General features: G+C 33.8%; 1 pseudogene; it reads left to right on the top strand.

The window, feature by feature from the left end:
- Nucleotides 1-6,688: 6,688 nt before the first annotated feature.
- On the top strand, nt 6,689-7,521 carry LOC141489949 (PHD finger-like domain-containing protein 5A pseudogene; annotated as a pseudogene).
- The last annotated feature ends 11,351 nt before the right edge of the window (nt 7,522-18,872 follow it).

Below are 18,872 nucleotides of genomic sequence, written 5' to 3'. Positions count from 1 at the left end.
AATGTTTTATATATATATATATATATATATATATATATATACACATATGTATGTGTGTGTATGTGTATATGTATGTGTATGTATGTGTACATATGTATATATAACTTGATAACTATATATCTATGTAGACATATATATATATACATATAGATATTATTTTCAATGATAATCATTGTTCTCTGTGCAAAAAGAATCTTCTAATTTGAAAAGCCTCATGACATACAGTGCTAGATAGTGCCACCTTAGATAGCAAAATGATGGGAGGATAAGAGAAGTCTCTCACAGAATGGCATAGCATTGGATGAATTGTAATCAGCTTCTTGAAGGGAACTTATATATTGATAAGAACACAGATCCATTTGAGTGTTTGAATATATTCCTATTAGGACAAAACATTTAAGGCAGTATTTAAATAAGAGTTTGAAAAAGTTCCATGATAAAAACATAAAACTCAGAAGACCCATAATTGGACAATATATATATATATATATATATATATATATATATATATATATATGTTTTGCTTAAAAATTCAAGGACTAGTGCAAAAGTTTCTATATATTATATCTTCAAGTTCTCCCATAGAGAAATTTTTAAAATGATGTCCATGCATCTTTTCTTTTTTCCCTTTCTTTGTCAATATTTTCTCTTGGTGATTTAGTTTTTCCCCTTTTCCATTCATTTGTTCTAATACAAAATGGAAGGAAAGAAAAGCACTATTATCAAATCTTATATAATCCATGTCTTTATTCTACAAAAACAAGATTGAAAGTTCACAGTGGGCAGAGGCTTCCTTTTTATAAAAGTAAGGATCTTTTCTCATGGGTTAAAATAATTTACAAAGATGAATTGTCCTAGCTACTTCCTAGCCTTTAGTAATGCTAGGTTGTGTTATTCTGATACAAAATCCAGTAGGGGAGTGAATGAATGATGATGATTATGATAGTGATTTCTGTATATAAGATATTGTAATAATAACAATAGCGCATTTTTATATTGGCATTATGATAGATACTTTACAATTATTAACTGATTTGATCCTTGTATTAACCCTAGGAGGTAGGCATTATTACAACTCCTATTTTACAAATTAGGGAACCAAGGCAACAGATGTTAAGCCACTTGTGCAAGGACACATAGGTAGTATCAGAAGTCAGATTTGAACTCAGATCTTCCCAAGTCCAGGTCCAGCACTCTTCTACTGTGCCACCTCTGAAGGAAACATTTTCCTGATGTAACATATGAAACTAAGATGGGACAAATACAAATAAATGTATTAAGAAGAATTAAACAATATGACAAATTCGGGCAACATCAAGTTTATTGGTGTAGCAATAAGGAGAATAATGAATAATAACTACGAGACATTTTTCTCCCATTTGGTGTTATAAGTAGAAGCTAGCAGATAAATATTGCCCATTTTTTATAAACATGAGTTTTTAACAAAATACTGCTTAATATTTTAGCTTGTTGAGTTTAATTAAACAAACTCTGGAAATATAAAGAGGCTTTAGGTGAACTTTAAAGCAATTACATTTTGGAAGGATTAACAGTAACATGAAAACTTTGTTCCACTATCATGTAAATCATAGGTTGATGGGTTTTGAGGTCAGTTAGTCTAACTTCATGGGTCAAGAAGACAATGCCAGGAGTTTTGCTTCTGGTCATAAAGCTACTAAGTCACCATTATATAAGGATTATTTATAGTATCATTTATTTAGAATTGAAGGGACCTCATCATCTAGGCCAACTCCCACCTTTAATAGTTGAGAAAACTGAGTCTCAGAGAAGTTAAATGATTTGCTTGAGGTCATACATAGAGTATAGCATTATAGAGTAGGGACTCAAACCCAGATCCTCTGGCTCTAAAGATTTTCTTTTCCACTCTACCATGCCATGGAGGGCTCTTTTTTTTTCCTTAGGTTTTTTTTTGCAAGGCAAATGGGGTTAACTGGCTTGTTCAAGGCCACACAGCTAGGTAATTATTAAGTGTCTGAGACCGGATTTGAACCCAGGTACTCCTGACTCCAAGGCCAGTGCTTTATCCACTACGCCGCCTAGCCAGCCACCCCAAATGGAGGGCTCTAAAGAGCTCTTATGTAATGTAACATCTTAGCTATAAAGTTTCACAGATTATTAATAGTAATAACGAAAATAATTACCTGCTCTAACATAGGTCTTTAAGGGGTTTTATAAAAAAATTTTACTTGAATTATTTCAATTGACCCTCAGAACTCTTTTGGGTAAAACATATATTATGATACCTATTTTATAGATGAGGAAACTGAGGATAAGTTTAACCAACCAGACCAATACAGGTAGATGCAAACCTTTTCAAATTTCTCCAGAAAACAAATCCTGGGGGCAGCTAGGTGGCGTAGTGGATAAAGCACCGGCCCTGGAGTCAGGAGTACCTGGGTTCAAATCCGGTCTCAGACACTTAATAATTACCTAGCTGTGTGGCCTTGGGCAAGCCACTTAACCCAGTTTGCCTTACAAAAAAATAAAAAAAAACAAACAAACAGAAAGAAAACAAATCCTGGCTGATGGAAGAGACCTGAAAAACAAAATAACACATCTTCCATTGGGGACATATTCCTTTTAGTTTAGCAGCCTTGAGAGCAGGTGTTACTATTATTCTCATGAAGAAGAAACTGAGGTAGATAGTGCTCAAATGTTTTGCCAAGCCATACACATCTATTAAGTGTCTAAGGTAAAATTCATATTCTTGGCTTCCTTACTTTAGGTCTAATTCCCAACCCAGCCCAACAAGCCTGGGGGTTAGATGCTATTATATTTATGACAATGAGAAACCTGAGATAAAGTGAGGTAAAGAAATTGCTTTTCTTTTGAGAAAGGGAGGGGAAATGGATTAAGTGAGTCTATTTAGAAATGGCAATCATTAGAAAATGTTCACTTTGTCCCATTTTCTGTGATAAAGAGTAAGAATTGACCGGTCATACTCTGTCTGCCCTCTGGTTTCCTCCTTTCTTTTTTTTTAATTTATTTAAGACATTAGGGTTAATGTGACTTGCCCAAGTGACACAGGTAATTATTAAGTGTCTGAAGCTGGATTTGAACTCAGCTAGGTAATTATTAAGTGTCCGAGGCTGAATTTGAACTCAGGTCTTCTTGACTCCAGGGTCCATGCTCTAACCACTGTAGCACCTAAGCTGCCCATTTCCTTCTTTCAAAAGAGAATAACACTACCAATATCCTCCACCTTCCCTCCCTACTTCCTAGTCTTTTTTGCCATAGGGAAAGAATCATCTATAGGAGTCAAAAAACAACTAGTTGCTGTTGGGTCACAGAAGGAGAATAAAAATAGCAATTGGTGATGTGGATATTTTTCACTCTTCTGTGACTTATTTCTCAATCTTCTGTTCTCTTTTGAGGATAACAAAGTGCCAATGTGAGAGCAAACATTAGAAAGGCAATCATTCTTCTCTCTGCAAAAGGAATAACAGTTCCAGACACATTAGCAATTCCTATGGCCTGAGCTATGGTGCAGGCACAGCATTTTGTTGAATGAAATGAGAACAAAATAGAAAAATGGCCTGGGTTTATTTTCCTCATTCATCAGAAGGAAAACACATTAAACTTGAATGTTGCTTTCAACTAGGAAATCCTTGAATCAGGATGTCTTGACTCCATGTTCTGTTTGGACCAGATTGATTTGTTAATTTATATAAACATTCAGTTGCATAACTTTTAAGGAAATGACAGATTTACTAACCAGTCAAAATTGGCCCGATTATTTTGACCTACCCTCAGTGATAATCCACAAGAGGACAATACTGTATTCCTCTAAAGATGCCGATGACAACCCATCCATGCCTGTACATTCTGTGAAACTCTTGATCATGTCCTTCCATAAATTCACATGGATTTCACTCAATGAGCACGTAACTTTCAATGTGTTCTGACATCATGAAGATACTCGTAGGGAATTCAGTTAATTGTTCACCTGTTCACTCTCACCACTCTCACTTATAAATTTCTTTTATGAGACTCTTCATTTATTGTAAGTTATTGATTGCTTTTATATTTTAGTCTGCTCAAATCAAGTGGATGAATTTGCCACCATTGCCCTTTGGGTGATGCTAATTTTCAATTCTTTGAAAACTGTTGTATTTTATATCTTGAAAGTTCCATAAATACACTAGTAGAATGTTAATATGAAAAAGATGATTCTTGGGACAAAGGAAAAACTTCACCATGGGATAATATTTTTATCCTTTTTATCTCCTACAAAAATTGATCCTTGTAAGAGTGAGGCACAATAAAAATAAGGAGGGGGGAAAGGCAAGATCTATTTAACAATAATATAAGAATTCACCAGAAGAGGCATTCAAATTAATTATTTTAGAAGCTTTAATATGAAGAACACAGACAAAATAAAAAATGAATATGTATATATGTCATGAATCAAAGAATAAAAATTTGGAATAGAAAAATAATCGGAGGTGAGTTAATGAAGAGAATAAGGGAAAGAAACCCTTCTTAGTAAAAAGGTGCAGAAATTAAAAAAAGTTGAATAGGAGGGAGGTAAAAGGGGATTTTTGTTTTATTTAACAGAGAAAAAGGGGAGAAAGAGTAGGTCACTAGACAAAAGGAAGAAAAATGAATGAAATAGTTAAGCAAAACTTCAAAACTAGGGAAAGAGCTTATAAAATCAAAGTTGGACTTGAGGATGAGGGCAAGAGAGCTTATAGGAAGAGTTTTGACTTAAATTGGATTAAGCAAAAGGAATGGAAGAGAAAAGGTACAGATTTTAAGGGGAAGAGAGATTAAAAAATCATAATTCAGAAAAAAGAGAAAAATGGAAGAAAATATTACCAGAACTCTCATAAATTTAAATTTGAATGGATTAAATAATCTAATAAAACAGAAGAGGATGACAATTTTTGGATAAGAAAACAAAACCCCATAATGTGGAGTCAAATTCAAAAGAGCAGGAGTTGAAATCATGCTATCATCAGGATAAACAAAATTAAACATTCACAACATAAGTACACATTAAAAAAAGAAACTACATTATTTGCATTGATATATATATATATATATATATATATATATATATATATGTTGATATGTATCAAAGACAGCAACCCAATAGCCATATTAAATTTATATGTTCCAATTGCCTTAGCATTTAAATTCATAAAGAAAAAATTAGCTGAATTACAAGAAAATAATAAAATAATAGTTTCCATGTAGTAGTTTTCATGTTTAACATAGTACTCTCAGTTTCTAAGAAATTTAACAAAAATATGACTAAAGGGGGATTATATGGAATTGAACAAATTGCTGGAGAAACTAGAACTAAAGAATTTATGGTGGCTTCCAAATAAGATTGTTAAAGAATATACATATTTTTCAGAACTACATGACACTTGTGTAAAAATCAACCTTATATTAGGACACAGAGATATTTCAAATAAACAGAAAAATGCAATGAAAAAAATGTTACAGATAAGGGGCGGCTAGGTGGCACAGTGGATAAAGCACTAGCCCTGGAGTCAGGAGTGCCTGGGTTCAAATCTGGTCTCAGACACTTAATAATTACCTAGCTGTGTGGCCTTGGGCAAGCCACTTAACCCCATTTGCCTTGCAAAAAACTAAAAAAAAATGTTATAGATAATAACACAGTAATTATCAGTTCAGGGAGTGCAGAAAAAAGACACAGCTCCAAATGGAGACTTAACAATGAAATCTTATATAATGAGTGAGTCAAAAAAAAAACAAATCATAGAAACAATATTTATGTTAAAGAGAATCATAATGATGAAACAATATACCAAAATTTCTTGGATGCATCCAAAACAGGCATTGGGAGAAAGTATCTCTAAAAACATTAACAAAATATAAAAGGAGAGATTAATGAAATGAAAATATATTTTAAATTAGTAAATAATAAACTTCTATAATATATATAAAAATATAGTGATTTATTAGTAAATTAATAACAATGTTTTGATATAAAATTATATCAATTATAAGTTACAATAAACAAAGATAAAATACTAAACAAGTTAAAATAGACATTTTATTCAATATATTCAAGATAATATACATATTAATTATAAAATATATGTTATAAATAAATTACCATTAAGATATTAATATCAATAATTATATACCAAAATAAAAATAAAATTAGGAAAAACAAACTCAAAGTAAACATTTACTTTCAAATAATTCTTGATAATTGAAGGAGAAATAGATAAATTGGAAACCAATACAAATATAAATGATAAAATGAAATGCTAATTCTTCAAAAAGACTAAGAAAATTGAACAACCTTTAGCAATTTGATTAAAAAGACAGATTAGAAGGAGCAGTTAGTGGTGCAGTGGATAGAGCACCGGCCCTGGAGTCAGGAGTACCTGAGTTCAAGTCCGGCCTCAGACAGTTAATAATTACCTAGCTGTGTGGTCTTGGGCAAGCCACCTAACCCCATTGCCTTGCAAAACTCAAAAAAAAAAAAAGACAGATTAGAAAATCAGATAACTATAGCAGCGAACAAGGTGAAATCACAACAAAATTGGAAGAAACATATATCATCAGATCCTATGGTGTCATATGCTAAAAACAAAACAAAACAAAACTTGAGAATATAAAAGAAATAGAGGAATAACTTCAAAAATATTAGATACAGATCCAGCGAGCGGCCCGAGGGAAGGCGATGGACAAACATCATCCGGATCTGATCTTCTGCCGCAAGCAGGCCGGTGTGGCCATCAGGAGGCTGTGTGAAAAATGTGATGGCAAGTGTGTGATCTGTACTCCTATGTCCATCCCTGCACGTTGGTCTGGATGTGTGACAAGTGTAACTATGGCTCCTATCGGGGCGCTGTGTGATCTGTGGGGGCCCTGGAGTAGCGGATGCCTACTACTGCAAGGAGTGCACCATCCAGGAGAAAGATAGATAGAGATGGTTGTCCAAAGATCGTCAACCTGGGGAGTTCCAACACTGACCTTTTCTACGAACAAAAGAAGTACAGCTTTAAGAAGAGGTGATTGTCTTGACCCCCTTGCCCCACCGCCATGCTGCCGCCCCATTTCAAGAAGATACACTCACCACCCTCATCCCCATGGAAAGGGGAAAAGAAGAATCAAGTATTTGCCAATTTACCAGATTTGCCAATGACTACCTCCCCCTCTCTGTTTCCACCCCTTCTCCCCTTGCCAGAAATGTGGCATCAATGCCCCCTGCCTAGGGGTAGGACAGGGAACAACTAGAAATGGGCTCTCAACTGGACCTGTCTTCCATATGAGAATCTGGGGCACAGTTCTCTCCTCTGCAATGCCATCCCTACACCAGTGGATGCCTTCTCCAAGGCTAGATTGACGTTAGTCCAGGCTTTGGGGGATTGCTCATGAAACTGCAGCCTTGGCACCAGAGTGAGAAATGGGGTCTTGCTCCTCAAGAATCATCCTGCTTACTACCAGCAGCATTTTAGGTGGGGCTCCTGTGGGCTGCTGAGGTGTCCAGGTATGCCTTTGGGAATTACATTGACTCATGATCAGTACATTTTCTTCTGTGTCCTGTCTTAGAAAATCTAATTGAAAATCTCTGTAGCTATAGCCAGTATTAATAAAGTTGGTGGTTCTTTTCTAAAAACAAAAAAAAAATCAGATACACAAAATAAAAGAAGCAAATTGAGATTTTCTATAATAGAGTCTCAGAAAAAAAATGTAGAAGTAAGTTATAAAGACCAAAGGATGGGAAATACCTATTTGGGGGGGGATACCTCACTGACCTGATGGATTCTCAGAAGGATTCTTTCAAACTTAAAAAAAAATTATTACCCATACTATACAAATTATTCTCAAAAATCAAGAAAAAAAGAACACTTTACAAGATCCCTTTTTAAATATGTTTTTAAAATGGTTAGTACCCTATTACACAAATTATTCTGAAAAATTGAAACAATTCTCTATAAGATTCCTTTTGGGAGGGGGGAATAAAATATAATCCTAATACCTGAACCAGAGTAAGATGAAGTAAATTTAGAGAACTAGGGAGTATTATTAATTAAAATCTACATAAGGATTTAAAATAAAATCATGTCAAACAGATTATATCACTTTATCCAAGAAATCATTCATTATGACTAAACTGGATATATAAATGAGAGGAAAGGATGGTTCAACATTAAGAAGACAATCAACATAATTAATCATATTAAAAACAAAAACAACCCAAACTACATGGTTATCTCAACAAATGCAAAAGCTTTGGCAAAGTACAATCTTCACAATCATTGGGAAACTTTTTTTATATTAAAAAAACCTAAAGCAAGTATACAGGAGTAGGAAAAGGATGCCCACTTTCCTCACTTTTATTTGATAAAGTTGAAAAAACACTACTAATGGCCATAAGAAAGGAGAAAGATGTTAAAAGGGTAAAAATAGTCAAAGAGGATAAAAAAACTATCCCAAACAATCAACCAAGATACTAGTCAACACAATTGCTTCAGCAAAATTGCAGTTTACAAAATAAATTCACATGTTCAATTGCCTTCTTATACAATAAGAAAATTAAAGAGGTAGTCATAGAAAATGAAATACTACTCAAAATAATTAAAGATGCTTTAAATAATGGTAATCAAGCTACCAAAGTCTGTCAATTAAATCATGAAATGTTTCTTAAAGAACAAAAACATAACTTTAATAGCTAGAAGAATATTCAGTGCTCATGGGTAGGACCTCCAAACAGTCTATCAAAATTAAGCATCCTAATAACATACCAATTAAACTGTCAAGGAGATACTTTACTAAATTTGATAAAACAATAACAAAATTAATTTGTAGAAACAAAAGATTTAGAATATAAAATAATTTTAAAGGTAGCAATGAAAGGATAATTACAGTTCCAGCTCTTAAGCTATATTTTAAAGAAGCAAAAATAATTTAGTATTAAATCAAAAATAGAAAGGCAGATCAATGGAACATGTTAGACAAAGGAGGACTAGAACTCAATAATGCTGTGTTCTGTCCCCAAACATAAATTACTTCTGAAAGAGGTCCTTATTTGATAAAAACTGCTGGGAAACATGCAATGTGGCATAAACTGTGCTTAGACTAATAACATTCAGCATAATCCACAATAAATTAAAAATGAAAACATAATGTTCATATTAAATCTTATGCCATAAAAAATTAAAAGAGAAGATAATATACATTTCAAAGCTATGGATAGGAGATGAATTCTTAAAAGAAGAGGAATAGACAATTATACATAATTTATAATTACAATTTAGATAATTTCAGTAAGATGAAATTGAAAACTTCTGCATAAATAAAGTTAATACAACTGTGATAAAAGGGAAGAAATTAAATAGAAAAAAACCTTTTTATCAGATTTTTCAAATAAGGTTCTAAAAGGTATATTTACATATATATGCACACATACTACACATATATAGCAGAAGAGGGGGGAAGAACTGTGCTAAGTGCTTTACAAAAATTATCTCATTTTATCCCCATAACAATTTTGAGAGGCAGATACTTTCATTATACTTATTTTATAGTTGAAGAAATTAAAGCAGATAGTGTTTTAGTGGCTTGCCCAGTATCACACAGCTAATTAGTAATCTGATTTCAGATTTGAACTCAAATCTTCCTAAATCCAGTCACTGGGTCACCTAAATGTTTGTCAGATTGAATAGAATTAGACTTAGTTGTTACTTTTTTAAAAATTAGACACTTTATTTAGTCAAAAAATATTTTATACTCTTAAATATGAGGCCATTTTAGAAAAATAAAAATCTTGAATTTAGAAGGGTCCTCAAAGGTCATTTACTCAAATCCTTTTCCTTATAAAAGAATCCTTTTCATTGCATATCTTCCCCTGCAACACTGGTGAATGATCATCTAATTTCTGCTGGACAGCTCCAATGATGGAAAACTCACTTTATTAAGGGGTGGCAACCATTCCATATTAATAGGTCTGAATGTTTGACAGTCCTTTATTAAGTCAGGATTCCCTTTTTAGGGTAATTTTAAGATGAATAGCAATATATAGTGGATAGAGAGAAAGTCTTGGGAGTCAGGGAGACAAGTGTTCAAAGCTTGTCTTCAGTGCATACTGCCTTGTGACACTGTCCACGTCACTTTAAATGTCAATGCCTCAGGAATTCTCTAAATCTTTAAATTGCAGAACTGGTGCTTGGAGACATTGGCAGAGGATAAAACCTAATTAGGAGTTTCCCATTCCAATGATTGGTCTCTTTTTTGAATGCCCAGTGCTTAGTTCAGTGTTTGGTACATTATGGGTTCTTAATAAATGTTATTGATTGATTGAAATCACAAGTTTAGTCAAAAGCATTTTAAAGATCCTTGTTATAAATTGATGGGCACTGTATCCAGAGAAAGAATTGTGGAGTTTGAACAAAGACCAAAGACTATTACCTTCATTTTTGGGGAGAAAAAAACCTGTTATCTTATTATATAATTTTGCTATCTCTTATACTTTATTTTTCTTCCTTAAGGATATAATTTCTCTCTCATCACATTCAACTTAGATCATTGTATACCATGGAAACAATGTAAACAATGTAAAGACTAACAGACTGCCTTCTGTGGGGGGTGGGGGGAGGGAAGCAAGATTAGGGGAAAAAATTGTAAAACTCAAATAAAATCTTGGACAACATGGCAGAGAAATGAATGCAGAACCATGGCAGCCCAAGTTCAAGTCTAGTTTCTCACATATGCTACCACTATAAGTGAATTCTATTGACCCTGGACCAGTCACTTAACCCTTTAATCCATTTCCCTGAGGCTATATGTTGAATGGACTGATAAAAGTATTTCCTTCCTTGGTTGTTACCTATATCAATAAAATCACAGCTCCAAATCTTTAGAAAATGGATTTCATTTAAATAACTGTTTTAGGCAAAGAATATGGTAGTAGGAAATCTGAAGAACAAATCATAGTATGACTTGTTAAAATATTGAGGCAAAGGAATATAACCATGGATTTTCCACAGTCTGAGGTTACCAAATGCAGTCATTCTAAGATTTCATTTTTTATTATTTCAAAGAAAAAACAATGACTCCAAAATGAAGTATTTGTAGCTCTTCCTTCCTGAAGTGTGCTCTTAACCTTAGCTGTGATTCTTTTTAATTAGCCTTTCTCTTCAGAATGATACTCATATGGGGCAGCTAGGTGGTGCAGTGAATAGAGCACTGGCCCTCTGGAGTCAGGAGTACCGGAGTTCAAATTTGGCCTCAGACACTTAAAAATTACCTAGCTGTATGGCCTTGGGCAAGTCACTTAACCCTATTTGCCTTGCAAAAGCCTAAAACAAAAAAAACAACAGAATGATGCTCATAAAAAGATTTGAAAACTGTAGAAGAAAAGACACTAAATATTTATTATAATTTCATGCAATGACATATAGAAAGGAGATATTAAGAGAATCATGCTATTATTAATATTTGTTGTATACTCTATTGCTCCTGGGAGCCCTAATTCTTTGCCCAGGGATGGTCTGTTTTGATGTTTTGTGATGAGGGAAATGAGAGGATAAGAAGTATGGGGTTTATGGTAGAGGCCAATGGAAATTATCTCTTTTAAAAAATCAACCATGATCATTCAGTCCTGTTCATAAGCCATAGAGAATCTTAGTTCAAGGAAAATAACAGATTTTTTTCCTCAAAAGGGTCTCTAACCTTGTCCTCACACTCACTTGATCTTTTCCTTCCGAGGCTACAGTTTCTGCATCTAGGGTAGTCGTTTCAAAATCTAACTAATATAGAGAAGCCATGTCTCTGATTTTCTATTAGATATCACATTATTTGGTTAAATATATTGTTAGCTTTATAATAAGTGATGTTCATATATGACTTTAAGATACTTTATAGAAAAACATTATCTCATTTGAGGTCACATACATCTTTACATCTATAATCTCGTGTGTACCTTATTTTTGTAATGTGTATCTTCATATCCATTACCTAACTTCCAAATTATGTAGTTTGTTTTTGGTAACAGATCTTTATGTGTTTATATACATACATATTAATATATGAGCTCATTACCACCATTCCAGGAATTACTAGCCTCATTTTACAGGTAAGAAAACTGAGACACAGAGACTGACTGATTAGGGTCATATGGTTAGTGACAGAAATTGAATTTAAACTTATATATGCTTGATTTCAAGCCCATCACTTTATTTGTTATAACTCACTGTCTCTCAATGACTATGAAGAATGAGTGTTTACCTCATTTTAAAGAATGAGTGGACCAAAAAACAAATTGTAGAAAGAATTAACTATTTTATCCTAATAATGATAATAATGAAACAACAGACCAAAACCTATGGGATTCAGTCAAAGCAACTCTCAGGGGATATATTATAGCTTTAAATGGAATAAATTGGAGAAAGAGGAAATCAATGAACTAAACATGCAGCTAAAAAAAATTAGAGAAAGAACAAAGTAAAAATCCCCAGTTAAGTACCAAATTAGAAATTCTAAAAATTAAAGGAGAAATTAATAAAATCGAAAGCAAAAAGCTATTGAATTAATAAATAAAGCCAAAATTTGGTATTATGAAAAAACCCCAATAAAATTGATAAACCTCTGCTCAAGTTGATTAAAAAAAAAGAAAATCAAATTGCTAGTATTATGAATGAAAAAGGTGAACTCATCACCAATGAGGAGGATATCAAAGTAATAATTTAAAATTATTTTGCCCAACTCTATGCCAATAAATTTGATATCTAAGTGAAATAGATGAATATTTACAAAAATATAAGTTGCCCAGGTTAAATGAAGAGGAGATTAAATACCTAAACAACCCTATATCAGAAAAAGAAATTCAACAAGTCGTTGTTGAACTCCCCAAGAAAAAATCTCCAGGGCCTGATGGATTCACAAGTGAATTCTGCCAAACATTTAAGGAACAATTGTTTCCAGTTCTATATAAACTCTTTGGAAAAATAGGGAAAGATGGAACTCTGCCTATTTCTATGAAACCAATATGATGCTGTTACCTAAACCAGAAGAGTTAAAACTGAGAAAGAAAATTATAGACCTATCTCCCTGATGAATATAGATGCAAAAATATTAAATAAAATCTTAGCAAAATGATTACAATAAAAGTTATCACCAGGATAATACATTATGATCAAGTATCCCAGGAATGCAGGGTTGGTTCAATATTAGGAAAACTGTTAGTATACTCAATTATATCAAAAACAAACCTATCAGAAATTATATGATCATATCAATAGATGCTGAAAAAGCTTTTGACAAAATACAGCATCCATTCCTACTAAAAACACTAGAGAGTGTAGGAATAAATGGACTGTTCCTTAGAATAATTAGCAGTATCTATCTGAAACTATCAACAAGCATTATATTCAATGGGGAGAGGCTAGAGGCATTCCCAATAAGATCAGGGGTGAAACAAGTATGCCCACTATCTCCACTACTATTCAATATTATATTAGAAATGTTAGCTTCAGCAGAGAAGAAAAAGAAATTGAGGGAATTAGAATTGGGAAGGGAAGAGACAAAACTCTCACTCTTTGGAGATGACATGATGGTCTACCTAGAGAATCCCAAGAAATAATCCAAAAAAACTACTGGAAACAATTAGCAATTTTAGCAAAGTTGCAGGTTATAAAATAAACCCTCATGAATCCTCAACTTTTCTATATATGTCTAGCAAGAGCTAGAAAGAGAAATCCCATTCAAAGTAACCTCAGAAAATATAAAATACCTGGGAGTCTATTTGCCAAGACAGACTTGGAAACTTTTTGAAAACAATTATAAAACACTTCTCTCACAAATTAAATCAGATTTAAATAACTTGGCAAATATCAGTTGCTCATGGATAGGTAGAGCTAATATAATAAAAATGACAATTCTACCAAAACTAAACTACCTGTTTAATTGCCCTACCAATCAGAATTCCAAAAATTACTTTAATGAGTTAGAAAAAATTGTAAGTTCATATAAAGAAATAAAAAGTCAAGAATTTCCAGGAGCTTAATGAAAAAAATTGCAAAAGGAGGGGGCTTAGCCCTACCTGATCTAAAATTAAATTATAAAACATCAGTCAGCAAAACTGTTTGGTATTGGCTAAGAAATAGAGTGGTGGACCAGTGGATAGACTAGGTGCAAAATCAGGAGACTATTATAGTAATCTGCTGTTTGATAAACCCAAAGAGTCCAGCTATTGGGATAAAAACTCCCTCTGATAAAAACTGCTGGGATAATTGGAAGTTAGTATGGAAGAAACTTAGATTAGACCAACACCTCACACCCTTTACCAAGAGAAGATCCAAATGGTTACAGGACTTAGACATAAAAAACAATACTATAAGCAAATTAGAAGATCAAGGACTAGTTTAGCTGTCAGATCTATGGAAAGGGGAGCAGTTTATGACTAAGGAAGAGTTGGAGAACATCACCAAAAACCAATTAGATGATTTTGATTACATTAAATTAAAAAGCTTTTGCACAGATAAAACCACTGTAACCAAGATCAAAAGAAATGTAGTAAATTGGGAAACAATCTTTACAACTAATGATTTTGACAAAGGACTCATTTCTAAAACATACAGAGAACTGAGTCATATTTTTAAAATAAAAAAGCCATTCTCCAATTGACAAATCATCAAAGGATATGCAAAGGCAATTTACAGATGAAGAGATCAAAGCAATCCATAGCCATATGAAAAATTGCTCTAAATCATTAATTATTAGAGAAATGCAAATTAAAGCTTCTCTGAGTTACCACCTCACACCTCTCAGATTGGCCAATATGACCAGAAAGGATAATGATCATTGTTGGAAGGGTTGTGGGAAATCTGAGACACTATTACACTGTTGGTGGAGCTGTGAACTCATCCAACCTTTCTGGAGAGCTATTTGGAACTACGCCCAAAGGGCAACAAAAATGTACATACCCTTTGACCCAGCAATACCACTATTGGGTCTGAACCCTGAAGAGATGATGCAAAAGGGTAAAAACATCACTTGTACAAAAATATTTATAGCAGCCCTGTTTGTGGTGGTAAAGAATTGAAAATCAATAAATGTCCTTCAATTGGGGAATGGCTTAGCAAACTGTGGTATATGTATGTCATGGAACACTATTGTTCTATTAGAAACCAGGAGGGGCAGGATTTTGGAGAAGCCTGGTGGGATTTGCATGAACTGATGCTGAGTGAGATGAGCAGAACCAGAAAAACACTGTACACCTTAACAGCAACATGGGGGTGATGTTCAACCTTGAAGGACTCGCTCATTCCATCAGTGCAACAATTGGGAACAATTTTGAGCTGTCTTCAAAGGAGAGTGGCATCTGTATCCAGATAAAGAGCCGTGGCATTTGTACAAAGTTCAAAGACTATTCCTTTTAATTTAGACAAAAAAACCCAGATATCTTATTGTCTGATCTTGTTACCTCTTAGACTTCTAGTCTCTTCCTTAAGGGTATGATTTCTCTCTCATCGCACTCAATTTGGATCAATGTACAACATGGAAACAAAGTAAAGACTGACAGAATACTTTCCATGGGGGGAGGGAAGTAAGATTGGGGGGAAAGTGTAAAACTCAAATAATATCTTTAATAAAAAAATTTAAAAAAAGAATGAGTGTTTGGTTTCACTCTTAGTGCCAATTCAGACTTATACTATTTCTTTTGGTTCATAAGATTTTTTTTCTTTTTGAAATAAACAGAAAAATTAAAAGTTCTTGTGCCCCAAGGGTTATAAACCTATATATACCTTTTGTTCTAGCAATACCACTACTGGGTCTGTATCCAAAGAAATCATAAAAAAGGGAAAAGGACCTTCATGCACAAAAATATTTATAGTAGCTCTTTTCGTGGTGGTAAGGAATGGGAAATTTAGGGGATGCCCATCAATTGGAGAAGTGATAAGCTGATAGATTTCAGAAAAACCTGGAAAGACTTCTTATATGATCTGATGCTGAGTAAAGTGAGCAGAACCAGGAAAACTGTTCACAGTAATAGCTATATTATGAGATGATCAACTGTGATAGACTTAGCTCTTCTCAGCAGTATACTGACTAAAGACAATATCTAAAGGTTTATGATCAAAAATGCCACCCACACCCAGAGAAAGAACCATGAAGTTTGAATACAGATCGAAGCACACTATTTTCACTTTTTTAAAAAAAAATTTGTCTTTTTTTCTTCTTGTGGGTCCCCCCTTTTGTTTTGATTCTTCTTTCACAGCATGACTATTATGAAATATCTTTAATGTTATTGTACATACATAGCCTATATCAGATTGCTTGCTGTCTTGGGGAGTGGTGCAAGGGAGGAAGGAAGAAAAATTTGGAAATCAAATTACAAAAGTGAATATTGAAAACTATAATATGTAATTGGAAAAAATACAATTAAGTACAAAATATACATCATAGATAAAAATTATAAAAAAGAAAAGAAAAATTTCTGTTCTTCTATTTTAATTCCTACACTTAGTACCAAATTCCTGTCTAAATGAATGCTTTTGTAATAAATTAGTACCCATACTGACAGAAGGGAAGGGAGAGAAAACTCACATATGGAGCTTACATATCCAAAGGAGATTAATGTAAGGAGATTCTTTATAACCAAGGGTCATCTCAAGAAGGCTGAAGAAATGAGGGATGTAGGGAAGGGTTCTTGCAAAACTCCAAGTCTATATCCTAGCAATTCATAGGGATAGTGGAGTTAACAGTTCCAAAGACAGACTACCTAGTTTTCCCCTTTTATACAGGAACTCCCATTTCTGACAATGTTAAAGATACTCTCCCAATTTTTCTAAGGCAGTGATTAGCTGGAAAGAAGCAGTGTCATCTGTTACCTTTTATTTGCTCTATCAAATCTATACTTTGGGATCTTTGAATCTTGTAATTGCTTGAGGAGATGGAGAAGGAATAAAGGAAAGATGGGCAAAGAACTTGCCTTACCCTAGGAAAGAATCTGTTTTCATAGAGATGGCAGCTTTGGCTTTCAAGTCCTTGACTGAATTCTCAAAACTTTCCCCTAGTTTGGTGATCAAAAACTCCTACAATAAACAAAGGAACCAAAGCTTGTTCTGGGTCTGAATATTTGACTTAAGTTTTAACTCTCCTGAGCCAGGAACATGCTTCTTGAAGCAGGTTGTAAACCTCTTTCACAGTCTGTTGAAGTCTATGAACCCCTTCTCAAAATAACATTTTTAAATATATGAATTGAAACATATAGGTTTACAAAGGAAACCAATTATATTGAAATAGCTGCTGACATATTAAAAAAAACCAGGTTCACAGACCCCAGGGATGTTCTAAAGTAGATATAGTAAATTGGTTAATACTGATTCAGGGACTTTCGTTCAGGGCAGCATGTACTGGGATGCTTGGCATCTCTAAAAGGGGCCAACAGACAGTTTTAGTAGGGGAGAGTTGGGCAAGTGGGGAAGTAGCCAGTCTATCAATCAACAAGTATTTATTAAGCATCAATCAACCAGGCATTGTGTTAGGCAATGGGGTTAGAAAGATAGGCAAAAGCAAAACAAAACATAGAACAACATAAACAAATGGTGAGAGTGAGAATAGTTCCTAAGACAGTGTGATTGGAAAGGCATTTAAAGGGCTCCCTACCTCAAATGTGCTCTGTAATAGCCTTCGCATTTCTGTGCTTGTGTCACACTTTAAAGGATTTTATAAGGAAGTTAAGCTTTAAAAAAAAATCTAGAAATAGTCACAGTTAGCCAGTACATTATCAGAGCTGATTTTTTTTCTACTTAACCCATTATAATCCATTGTAACAGAGCAGAGAGCAGGATAAAAATATTGGACTCAGGACTATATAGAGGAATTCTGAATTAATGGAGGATGAGATATATTCTTGGCATTTAAAGAATATAGGATTTATTATAGGCGAAGGAGACCATAGCTTCTCTATTTTCTATCAATATCACTGACTGACTGAATTGTGCTTTGAATTAGTATCAGGGTACCTGATTCTTGAGTGAATATTAGAAGGCTCCTGGCAGCAGTCTGAAGAAGCAAGGGCAAAGGCAAATTCCTGCTTCAGGAATGTGAGAACAGCAGAGGATGCTACTTATATCCCAGTCAATGTTTAGGGTTCCTAACTCAGACCCAGATATCCCCATATGGCTTTTCTTCTTGCAGTACTGTTACACTTTGGTGGGGATGTTTAGAAATAAAGCAAGATCTTCATGTTAATAGAATACCAGAGTTGGGATGTGGCCCTGTGAAGGCAAGGTTCATCAGAAGGGTGCTGGATACCTGGAAGGGGAAGTAAATTCAGTGTATACAAAAATAGTGAATCTGAAGCTAAACCTTTTATCTGCTAGTTTGGCAAGGCAGACATTTTTCACTATTAACAGTTTCTGGAGGTTCCCCAATCTCTGAGGATAGAGATTATTTTTATCTTTTCTTTGTATTTTCAGTGCCTAGCACAGACCTTGACTTAATAGTAGTGACTTTTTGCATTGAACTAAGATTCCCTTGAACAGTAGCATACATGTCTCAATGTTCACTGAAGTTCATTGAAGTTGATATAAATGTACTTAGCCTTCGACCATCCAGGAGAAAATCACTCAGCACTATTTACTGTGATATGCATCATTCCATGTGCTTTAGAAGACTTAGATAGTAATAAATGAAGGGAGGAGGGGAAGAGTTTAAAATTTGTTTTAGTTTAATCACTTAAGATCAGTAAAAACCAATCTAGAAGTAAGCATAAATTAAATAAAGATTAACAGGATCTAAATTCTAAGGGAATGTCATATGGGAATGGGCTAGGAGTAATCAGGAAAGCTTTCCTGAAGAAGATGGTTTTTTTAAAGCTTATAAAGACTTAGGGAAGTCAAAAGAAAGAAAAAAAA

This window comes from Macrotis lagotis, chromosome 5, assembly GCF_037893015.1.
Source record: "Macrotis lagotis isolate mMagLag1 chromosome 5, bilby.v1.9.chrom.fasta, whole genome shotgun sequence".
Taxonomy (NCBI): domain Eukaryota; kingdom Metazoa; phylum Chordata; class Mammalia; order Peramelemorphia; family Peramelidae; genus Macrotis; species Macrotis lagotis.
This window is presented reverse-complemented; position numbering and strand designations above follow the sequence as displayed.